Here is a 12,485-nt window from a genome sequence, read left to right on the forward strand (position 1 = left end):
TGTAAAGTATATGATTGTCTAACCACTGTGCTGTATACCTGAAACTAATACAAAATAATAGTGAAGGTAAACTGTAATTGAAAACAAATTGTAATTGACAAAACAAAATGAATCCACATTTTATAAAGTACAAAAAATAAAGTGGAGACCTAGAACTTTAAGAACTGGTTATTGAAAATGATCACATAATTATCTCTGTAAAGTGAGATGGACAGTTGAGGTGCAAGTTAGTAGGGGGAAAGGTCCCACATTTACCTCAATTGTTTTGTTTAAAGGTTTGCTTCCTTTCCCTCCTTCAATGCCATGACCTGGGCTTCCGTCTATCAAGGACAGTTTTACTTCTGAGATATAATGCATTCAGCTGTGCTCTCAGAATGCAGTGTCTTTTTCTACATGTATTTTAGTATTTCACCTTTATAGTGGGAATACCAGCACAGCTCATAATAAGTACCTACACTCACTGAAAACAGCGCACAGTTAGCAAACATTTTGTATTTTAAAGCAACCTATACAAAGCTGCCTTAAAGCGCAAGTTGCTAGTGTTTCTGTTTGTTTGATTTTATTCTCCACCATAAAAATAAGGAAGATCTTTGAAATTAAAAGCACCTGACTTTGACCTATGTGTGCATAACAATTGAGGCGTTGATTGTAATTAAGGGGACTAGCTTTGGTGCTCTTCCAAGCCTCCCAGTTTCCAAATAGGTGGGAATTTTTTTGCATCACAAAAGAAAGTAAAGGGTGGGGCCCTGGCTGTTGTAGCTCAGTGAATGGAGTGTAGGCTGCAAACCGAAGGGTTGCTGGTTTGATTCCCAATCAGGGCACATGCCTGGGTTGCAGGCCAAGTCGCCAGTGGGGGTGTATGAGGGGTAACCACACACTGATATTTCTCTCTCTTTCTCCCTCCCTACCCTCTCTCTATAAAAATAAATAAATAAAATCTTAAAAAAAGAAAATAAAAGGTGGGACATTAGTAAAGATTAACACATACACCTTTTCCTGCCATTTCTCATGCCTAGTTGCCCAAGCACAGCACTGAATAAAACAGGAAAGAATTGCTCAAAAGGTACAAACCATGAAGCTAATGCAATAGAATCCATATTACACGCAGGTAGTCAGTAGTTTTAGAAAAGAGCTATCAGCCACACTGATGGGGGCGGGGGGTAATTTCCTCATGTTATTTTAATATGAAACAGTATGAATGACAATCTAGAATAGAGAAGGGACTGCCACTGAGGAGACACATGCCACAGAGGTACCTTCTGCTATTGTCGATTGCAATTATTTCTTTTCAGAGGGGGTTGTACTTTTTCAAAATGATGTCCCAGAGAGATATTGATCAAGAGTATGAAGAATGAGGTCCTCTATTTTTGTGTGAAGTAACAGATGAAACGATGAGCAATCAATGATAAATGGCCCCATGATTGAATAGAATAGTGTTTGTTACCTGGGCTTATTTAATGTTTCTGTCTTTGTTGCAATTATTAAATGGCACAGTTTATTTTTTTCTCTTTTTTTTCTACCAAATTTTGACCACAGTACTTGGACAGCAAAATTCTGTTGAGTGATGTGGGTGAGGTAGCTCGTCCAGAAGTTCCACATCTCTTTAGCAGATTCTAAAACAGGAGTGTCAAACTCATTTTCACCAGGGGCCACAGCAGCCTTGAGGTTGCCTTCAAAGGGCCAAATGTAACTTTAGGACTGTATGAATGTAACTACTCTTTAACTAGTGGCAAGGAGCTAGGCGTTGCTGCTGGGCAGAACAAGGCGCCAGGCCGGATAAAACAAGGTAGACGGCTGGATTCTGCCCATAGGCCTTGTGTTTGCCACCTCTGTTCTAAAAAGAACTTTAAGTCACATGTTTCTTTCACTTCAGTTTGAGGGGAAGATGTGGGGTAGGTTCCTCTGATCTTGTGGCAGGGGATCTTGTGGTCTATTGTGCCGTGTGCATTGGAAAATTAGTTTAGTTCACTTTAGCTTCATGTCAAGCAGCTCTGCAGAGTGCCAGGCTATGCCCTAGACATCTCCAGCCTCCTGAGAAGTGAGTCAGTCAGACACTTTCCCGCCCACCCGCAACTCACCTTACAAACTGAGTCCCGTGAACAATAGTGTTTCTTCCCATTCTGAGCACCAAAGCTATTTGCCGCTTGCTGAGAAAGGGTCCGAGTTGGGTGGGCTGGGGGTTGGGGATGGATGGTTCTTTGGTGAAGACCACCAGAGAATTCTCTGTTGTTTCTGAACTGAGCCAAGGATCCTGATAAAAGAGAGAAAGGTGTGGGGGAAATGTCGTGAGGGATTTCAGAATGTCACCCTGCACTCACCTAGACTGTTCCCACACAATGGTTTGGGGTGTGGCACAGCTTTTAGGTGCTTAAGGTTGGGGGAAAGCAGACAGGGTCTTGAAAAGAGTTTGGGACTTGGAACCACTGGGCTGGTGGCTTGAGTCCCTGCTGTGTAACTCAAAGCAAGTCAGTGCACCTCTCTGAGTCCGGCCAACTTCGCAGGGCTCTGGTGAACATCTAATCCAACAATACACGTCCAAGTATTTCTTTAAAACTACAAAACACTAAATCAACCATTAGTTATTTGTGTGAGAGCTCAGGACTTGAAATACAGATTCAGCCATCAAAACAATTGTGAGAATGAAACTCTGAGAGAAGTCTTATGAGATTTTTCAGTCAATTTAACTCCTTCAGTTATCATACTTTATAAGCCCACATTTTCTCACATAATTTTTCTTCCTCCTGTTATTGACCTTCCTTTACATTCTCTCCCCTTAATGGTGAGTTCATAGTCTTCCCTTACAGAGTCACAATCCTGGGAGGTAGACTCTATATGAGAGCCTTTTCCTATTCCATCTTTTTACTGTATCTCTTCCCAAGCCTCCCAAGTTAAGCTGAGGAACCAGCCCGCCCAGCTGGCCCTCTGTGCCCTGCCACCTAAAAGGATTTGCCCCGCACTGTGGGGCACCAGGGAAAGATTTGCTTCAAAGAGGGGATGAAATCTTGGGAACTCCCAATTACACATGGGTAACAATGGCAGAGATTCCTGCTTGACTGAAGGCTCTCAGAGACTGGAGCTTTGTCTAGACCAGGAAGGGGAGTGTCAGAGGGGAAATACAGTCACCCCAGGGTCCAGGTGAGGAAGAAGAATGAAAATGAGAATGGACAATCAAATTTACTTCTATGGTTCTAAACTTTGGATTTGGGCTCTTCTTTACTCAGAATGTACATCTTACAATTTTTAGTGATTATTTTCAGTGGGTCAAATACATGATTGGGGTGGAGGCAGGATGCCCTGAAAATATGAATTACAAGTAGATTAAATTGCCTACCATATATAACTTGAAACAGTCATTTCACTTCAAAATAGGGCTTTTGTCACATACCATGCAATGAATGATTTGTTATGTTATCTTTATATCAGCTTTCCAAAAACATCATAAATCCATAAGGTAGACTAAGTCTTTAACATTGCCTACCAGGGAGAGTCTTCTGTACAAAACAAAACAAAACAAAACCTGGAACACACTGGTAAACCACAATAAAGGCTATAGCTATAAGTATAGACACTTAGAAGGAAGTTAGGAGAATAGCTATTTTATTTTCAGTCATTTTCACATACTATGAAGATTCAGAGAGGTATTATTTGGCAGGCAGTATTATTTGAAGGCAGGTGTTAGGCATGCAATTATTATAAAGACTCTGCGAGGAGAAGGACCACATGATACAAATTTATCTTTATTCTAATATAGTTTACAGAGTTTTTTTTCCTGGCAAATTACACTACACTTTATGGAAATGTAACATTTTGTATGAATGGAAAGGACAATCCCGGTTGCATGCTAATGAGGGAGACAAAGTAGCCTCACTCTTATTTGCAACTGGCCCAGACCTTTCCATTAGCAAATTAAAATCTGTTCAAATTTATTTACTAATATATTAGGAGAAGCTTCAGGCTAACCTCTTGACCTGTATTATATAGCAAACAACTGTAGCAGTGAAAATAATTAATAGCATGTAATGCACCTCCTGTTTATTTCTTCTTCCTGCCCAGGGGTCAGCTGTATAGTGGGTTTGCTGTCTGCATTCAGTTACATGGGTGTATTTACTTTAAAATTATCAATTATAGTTTTAAATGACTGTCCTTAATTGCAGTCTTCTCATTCAAGTGTGATACATATCATATGTATGCTTTGTGTTTATTTCTATATTATATCACCTGCTCCTGACCAATTCTGAGAGGAGCCTATTCTTTGGAAAATAATGTCTCCTGAAGCCTGTTGTGTTTGTGTTTACTGCATAATGACGAGAGCCGTGGCTTTGTTCATCCTCATTATACCAATACTGAACCAATTAGTGTTCACTCGCTATATCTAGGAAAAACCTTCGCTCAATTATCTTGTGGATCCTTAAAAGAGAGGTTTGGTTGCTAATGGACTTGGAATTTGCAATGCGAATGTCAGGGTCTGCAGAGCTTCCCAGGAGTAGGAGTGCAGGCTTTGCTGACCTCTGCTGTCTATTTGAAAAGGCACTGCTATTTTTTCTCGCTGCAGAGTTGTTTCTGGGTGAGACTGAGTGTCTCGTTCTACTGGAAACTAATCACACTTCTGAGCAGTGGAAATGAAAGTGCTGTTGGGATAGCAAGTGCACATAGATAGTACCAGAAGCGCATGGTCTGTTCCTGTCTCATCGAAGAGCCAAGCCCATGCAACTTTCACAAATACACGTCAAAATTCGGTGCTAGGAATTCTCACAATGCAATGCTATCCTTATGTTGCAATGTTTTCAAAATCTTTGTCAGGAAATTCCCCAATATCGCATTGGTTCAGAATAACATCTGGGATGGTTTGACAATAAGAAGTCTTCCAGGTAAAAATAAGCCTCAAAGAGAAGGGGCAGAAATGGAATTATAATGGGAGAGGTGGGGGGCTGTGGTGGAGTGAAAATGGGGACAACTATTTTTGAACAACAATAAAAAAAGAAATGGAATTATAAATTTTGGAAATGGTTTGTGGTACAGAGGTGCAGAGTAGCTGGGTGAGTGGGAGACTTCTAATTTCTGCTTGACAAAAGTCAAACATTAATTTCCTTTTGTTTATGACCCCAGGGAATTGCATCCTCCTTTCTCTCTAACATGCCCCAGGTGAAGTTTTCTTTTTTCTTTTTTCTGGCTGGAGTTGGCCTGTTTGTGAACCTCAGAAGCAATCATAAACTGGGGTGAGGAAAAGTCAGGGCAGGTTCTTGGATGAATTATCTGTAGCATACATCACGTTGGTATCCTCACATTACATGCCACAAAGTAGGGCCAAGAAGGATTGATCGTTACTTTTCTTGTCTGCTCAAGCATAATCCTATAGTAGCATGAGTATAGGTGTGGCTCTATGGCTCTACTTCCTGTTGTTACATGACCTAGGCTGGGCAGATATCTTGAGTGACAGCACTCCTTTTTATTCATGTAATATTCTAGATCTATTGCCATGTTTCAAATGGTCCATGAAGTGGTGGCAATAGTTGTTATTTGTCTATTTTACAGATGGGCAAACAGGTACAGAAATTAAGTGACATGAATAAAAGTCACTTAATGACGTGACTCATTCATGTGGGTCACTGGGCTGAAATGTGGTAGACATAGAATAGAACCAAACTCACAACCTCAGTGGCTTCAAAAAGGCATTTAGTTCTAGGAGGACTGACATCCAGATCCCTTGTGAAATGCACATCGTGGACCAGCACCGTCTCTTTCCCAGGAGTGCCCACTCTTTCCTAACTTTCTTCCTTTACCTCCCTGCTACACTTCTTTCCAAATTCCTGGCCAGTGTCTTTCAGCCTTTTCCCAGCCTTCCCTGCGGCAGCCACTATCAACTCTTCTTTTGACTCAGAGCCCAAGGAGTCACTACATGCCCCTTCCTTGTTTGGATCCATATCCTGCCTCTTCTGAAGTGAAATGAAAAGACTTGCTTATCTATGAGAAATAAATCTTTGAATAATTAGACTAAATTACCATGCTGATGCCATCAGTGGGACTACTTTTGCCTGTAACATTTAGCCCCTTTTACAAAATGGCTATCAGCTCTTTTATACCAGTAAGATTAAGTTCCCTATTGAGAGACAGCATAGGACAGTAGACTCTTAGGTGGTTCTTTGACAGGTTGCAATCATTCTATTTATTGTTCTGATTGACAGTTTTTTCTCCAGCAATAAACAAGTGCATTTTTCATAGTTCAGTGGCTTCTACCCTTGGGGATACACCAAGCCTTTACTGTGGATTGAATAAAAAATATCTCAGAAAATAAATAAAATGTAGCTTTTAAACTGTAAATAGTTATGCTTAGTTAAATATAAGTTGATTTTGAAATATTGACTTTATAGCAGCAGTTTTTTAAAAAGATTTTACTGATTTTTAGAGACAGGGAAAGAAGGGAAAAAGAGAGGAGAGAAACATAGATTTGTTGTGTCTTGCAGTCTCCCTACTGGGGATCTGGTCACAACCCAGTCATGTGCCCTGACCTGGAATCAAATGAGTGACCTTTTGGTTTGCAGGGCGATGCCCAACCCACTGAGCCATCCTGGTGAGGAATTACAGTAGCAGGTTATCAGGTCAGAGTTCCTAAATCAACAGATAACTTCAATCATGTGAAAAATCAATGAAATATTTCAGTGCAAAAATGGTATTTTTTAAAAAAAGAGAATCTATAGCAAAAAGAACTGAGCTGGAACTCAGAGGACCTGGGTTGCAATAGTGTCTCAGTTATGAGCTCTAGATCCATTATATGCTGAGTGATTTGGATCAAATGAGTTATTCTCCAGTCCTCTATTTTCCCAGTCTAATAAAAAAATTAATTTATTGCTAAATATTTATTGTGATTCTATTACGCTGCTAACATGTATTCGGTACTTATCAACATGCCGTTCACCAGCTTTTTAAACATTCACAGTGCCCCTGTGAAGTAGGTGGTGTTATTTCTTTTTTAGAGAAGGAAAATGAAACACGTAGAAGAAAGGTATTTGTTCTTTCCTATTTCTTTATTATATAACACTTTTTTAAAAAGAGCTTCAGTCCTGGCCAGTGTGGCTTGGTTCGCTCGGTATTGTCCCGCAAACCAAAGGGTCGCAGGTTCAATTCCTGGTCAGGGCACATGCCTAGGTTGAGGGTTCTGTGCCCAGTTGGGGCCTGTGTAAGAGGCAACTGATTGATGTTCTCTCACACATCATACATGATGTTTCTCTCCCTCTCTTACTCCCTCCCTCCCCCTCTCTCTGGAATCAATAAAAGGAAAAAATGTAATAGAGTTTCCCTTAAAATTCATGCATTTAGAAATTCATTTAATTTTATTTTTCCAAATAAAGTTGATTCTGCAATTACTACTTAAGGGATCCTTTTCTCACTTACTTGAAATTCAAACTTTATCATACACTGAATTCCTGTATATACAGAATCTGCTTCTGGACTCTACTCTGGTCCACTGATCTGTCTTCTTAGTCTTGTGCTGTTTCACTGTTACAATGACTAGTCTAAAACATTTTGATATTTTGCAAGGCATGTGCAACTTTTTTTTCAGCAGTTTCTACAGTTTTAAAAACAGTCCGATCATTTTTGCCCATTTTCTCTTCTGGATAAATAATTAGACTGAGATTTCTAGGTTTAATGGGAAAAAATGTATTGAATTAAGATTAATTTGTGCAGAACTGACCTTTACAGACCACTGGGAGACGTTTTCAATTATCCTCATCATCTTTCATATCCTTTAGTAATTATAGTTGCATTCATGTAGGTCTTAGGTATTTTGTGTTACATTTATTTCTAGAAATTATTATTTTTGCTATTATAAACAGGTACAGCTATTTTTGAACAATGGGTAAGAATGAGACCTCAGGAATAAAAATAGTGCAAATGAACACTTAGTGGAGAAAATAAGCATGTAATGTTTGGAAGAAGCTAAGAGTGATAGGAACTATTACTTCCTATTATCCAGGTTAAATTTTCTTTATAATACTTGCCTGATCTCTCTGATAGGGTTATGAAAATTTTTCAAATGTGTGAGGTATGTGAAAATGAGTCTTCTAGTTTAATGTGTAATAAGCACAATTGTTGAGGACTGTTTAAGTGTTAGATGAACATATTCTGACACCTTGTGGTCATTTAAGGTTATGCATGACGGGGTAATCCCATTGGTTGAACTAGAAGGAAATGGATTGTCCTCAGAATCATATTTGGATCTCAAGGGAAGGGGGGTTAGAGATAATGAAATCCAAACTTCTTGTTTTATGCATCGGGAAAGAGGCTCAGACAACAAGTGGACCTTTCCCCAGTTCACACAGCTTCCTAATAACCAAGCTGGGATCACCGTTTCTGACTTCTTGCCTACTGCTCTTTTTACTGTATGTATCATATCCATGTGCCGATTTCCTGCACTTATAGAGAACTAAAATAAAATCATACTTTGAAATCCAAGACAGGCATCTTTTCATAATTTTGACATCATCTCTGAGGAACTGAAATCATTAATCAGTGTATGTTTTGGGGTGCTGCTGGTGGTGATGTTTTCTGTGTGTGGGAGGCAGGTGTAGGGCTGGCTTCTGGGGCTTCCTAAAGCTGGCCGAATCCTAAGCCCTAAGTGATGTAGCCATTGCAACTAAGTGCAGTGGATCTACACAAAGCTTTGAACATTGGGGACCTAGAATATTTTCCAAGCCTTTCACAGGGTTTTCCTTAATAGCTCAAGGATGCCTGCATGGTCTAAGAATGGGTCTGCCCGTGGGTGTGCCTGTTGCTCCATCCCTGGAAGTTCAGTAGCTTCAGCCTGAATGTAGTAATGAATTCAGAACCCAGTAGCTGGGGCCATTGGTCATTTTTACTCTCTGGTAATGGGGAATTCAACGGTGCTCTTTTATGATCACCAAAGTCCTTCCATTGCTTTGCACAGCTCTAATTTTCCACATGGGTTTAGGGAACAGCTGCTCCATGGTTTCTATGTACATTTTTTTTCTCAGAAAAACTCAGAAGAGAGGTTAGTGGGATGAACTACAACCCCAGTCATTGCAGTTGCTCTTGGGACCACAACTGGTACACATCCTCTCCCACCTCCACCGTCCTTTCTAAATTCACCCAGCCCCCAGCTGTCTCCTCAGCAGGTCTTGGTGGCTTAACCTGGTGGTGTATTCTGCTGTTGTTGAGTGGGATGTTCTACAGATGTCAGGCAACCTTTGTGGATAGTGTTATTCTAGTGTTCTATGTCCTCGCTATTTTTCTGTTGATCAATTATTGAGAGGAGGACCCCGAAGTCTCAAACTTTTACTGTTCAATTGTCTATTTTCCCTTTTGATTCTGTCTGATCTTGTTTCATGTATTTTGGGTTGTTAGGTATGTATTTCTTTTGTTAGAGCTTCCTGATGAATTGGAATTTTCTAAAATGTCTCTCTTATCTCTAGTAATTTTTGTCCTAAAGTTACTTTTGTATGGTGGTATTAATCTTGCCACTCCAGTTCTCTTCTGATTGTTGTGTACATGTGTATCCGTTTTACTATTACTTTCAACACATTTGTGTCCTTCAATCTAAAGTGTGTCTCTTGTACACTGCAAATAATTGGATTGTATTTTTAAATTCATTTGGAGAATCTGCATTTTGATTTATGTTTAACCCTTTTGTGTTTCATATAATTATTGCTATCATTGGATTTACTCTGCCACTTTGCTGCTTGTTTTCTCTAGGTCACATATCTTTTTGTTTTTTTTTTTTGTTCATTTTTATTGTGTTTTGTGTTAACTAGATATTTTCTAGTGTACCATTTTAATTCTATTGACTGCTTTTGTTCCTCTGTATAAAGAGTTCTTTGTTTCTTTGTGTTCTGTAAAATTTTGATGTAAACTGGACATTTAGATAACATATTGCAGCAAATATGGATTCTCGTCCCCCCTCTTGGAAGTTGTTGTTGTTGCTTTTGTCTGTTGGCTTAGTAAATTACCTCAACTATTTTATAGAGTCTATTTCTTCCACACCATCTCTGCGCAGTTGTTTTCATTCTTTGGCATGGTTTCCCAGGAGCTGTGATTGGATTATTAAATATAGTGGCCCACCAGCGATTATTCAGAGGTTTTGCTTAAACATCTTGAGTCAGTGAGGCTTCTCCTCTTGCAGATGGATCTGTTAAAACTGCTTTCAAAATAGAGGCAGTCTGCACGCAAGTCTTCCCCAGCTTTTCCTTTCTCCTGGATCTCTTCTGGTCTTCTCTGCATGTGTGCAAGGCCTCATACTCAACAGCAACAAGTAGATGTCTGGGATCTTCTCTGGTCTCACCTGTGTACGACAAGCAGCCTTACGCATGAACACAGCCTTCCGGGACAGCAGAGGCTTCTGGCAGCTTATCAGGGCCCGTGATAGCTGTTTTGTTTTTATTTACATTTCTGGCTGGCGTGTTCCAGCCAGATTGTAGTCTCAAGTAGCTGTGATCTTGTCCTTTCCCAGTTGTTTACCACTAAGCTCTGTTATTTTTGACGAGCCCCAAGGCTTGAACCTTTTTCTCAAGTCAGTGCTGCTGGTTTTTGTAGTAATTCTTTCAGAACTGGTAAGGATGGGAGTTCAACAGAAAAGACCCCTTCCCCACTGCTCCTGCTGAAGTTCAGTACATTTTCTTATATAAATGTTTTTCAATATGTTATATGCCTTTGCTCAATTTACAGAGACCTGTAACAGCTGTTTATGACAACTTTGTCCAGTTTTATCATTGTCTTTGGGGATAAGATTTGCTGAGCTCCATACTCTACCATTCCCACATTCACACTCTGTCCCACAGCCCCTTTATTCCTTCCTCTACCTTCTGCTGGGACAACTCAAGTATTTCCTCCTCATTGAATAATATTGGCAATAACTTTCCTCTGGCTTCTAATATAGCTCCAGGAACACGTGTGCCCAAACATCTCTGATCCTGTACCTTTAAATTTTATTATTTTAATTATTTTTAACATTTTACTTTTCAATTACGGTTAACATTCAGTATTATATTACTTTCAGGTGTACACCATAGTGATTAGACATTTATATACCTTATAAAGTGATCACCGGCATAACTCTAGTAAGAATCTTTAACAGTTCCTCTACTATAAAGGACACGTGGACAAAACCAAGGGGGAGGGTGGAAGCAAGGGAGGGAGGTGGGTTTGGCTGGGGCGGGGGGAGTGGTGGGAAGAAAATGCAGACAATTGTAATTCAACAACAATAAAGTAATTTAAAAAAATAAATTAAGTACGCGCACATGGAATCTTTAACAGTTCCTTAGTTGTGTTTGCTCTTCACTGCAGGTGGTAATGGTCTGTTTGTGAGCTACCCTCCCGGCCTTGCTGTTCTCACACTTAGCCATTAACTGCTTGTTAGAGGCCCACAGACTCTTACTAACCCTCCTCAGAGCATCAGTGTAAGTTATCAGGTAACCAGCTAACTCTACTCTTTTCACAGGTGTTGTTACACCCATATCTCTCAAATGCCTGAATTGTCACACCTGTCATAGGATTTCCCTTCACTGAGACATTTCCCAGGTCAGCACTAGGAAATATTTAGTAATTTTATTACCACTCTGTGCCAGAGACTGGATCACAAGTAAGCCAATCCCAAATCCCCTGCTCACTACCTTTCTCAGACTACTCTTGGTACCATGTTCAGGTTCCCAAGAACAGATGCCAAGAAGGAATTAGATATGCAGAGTTATTAGGAAGAATGGCCATGAGGGAAGGTGAAGGTTGCCAGGGGAGGCTGGGATTGCTGAAAGGTCAACGATGCAGATTGACCCTTGTGAAGGAGATATGAAAGAATGGGTGAAAGAACCTTTTTTTTATTAAAGATTTTATTTATTTATTGTTAGAGAAAGGGGAAGGAAAGAGAAAGAGGGGGACAGAAACATCAATGTGTGGTTGCCCCTCACACGCACCCAACTGGGGACCCCGCCCACAACCCAGGCATGTGCCCAACTGGGAATCAAACTGGTGACCCTTTGGTTCACAGGCCCGCACTCATTCCACTGAGCTATACCAGCCAGGGTAGGTGAAAGAATCTGTTGACTCAGTGAAGTTCTCAGAAAATTTGTCAAGCCAGTGGGGCGTCCTTGAACTAAGACTGGCAGTGGGAGGAGTCCTGCATCTCCCAGGATTGGGCCTGCCTTATATAACTAAAGTACACCTGCCTTCTTCAGTCACTGCCTAGGAGTAGCTCATGGAAAATGTGGCTTCAGTACAAATATAGCAATAGATTACAGAGCACAGAAGCTGGGACTGTGAAATATAAGGCTTGTCTGGAAAAGTTGAGCCATTGTTAATGTTACGAGAACAGTGTGTGACATCGATGTAACCTGGCAGCCAAGGATAGTGGACTGGAATGCACGTGCGTGAACAATGACAACTTCACTGTACAAGTCAGTGGGGATGTTGGACAATGTTGAGTAAGCATATGTACTGTGTGGCTGTCCCATTCAAAAGACTGGGCAAGTAGAGCAACAAAT

This window comes from Phyllostomus discolor, chromosome X, assembly GCF_004126475.2.
Source record: "Phyllostomus discolor isolate MPI-MPIP mPhyDis1 chromosome X, mPhyDis1.pri.v3, whole genome shotgun sequence".
Classification (NCBI taxonomy): domain Eukaryota; kingdom Metazoa; phylum Chordata; class Mammalia; order Chiroptera; family Phyllostomidae; genus Phyllostomus; species Phyllostomus discolor.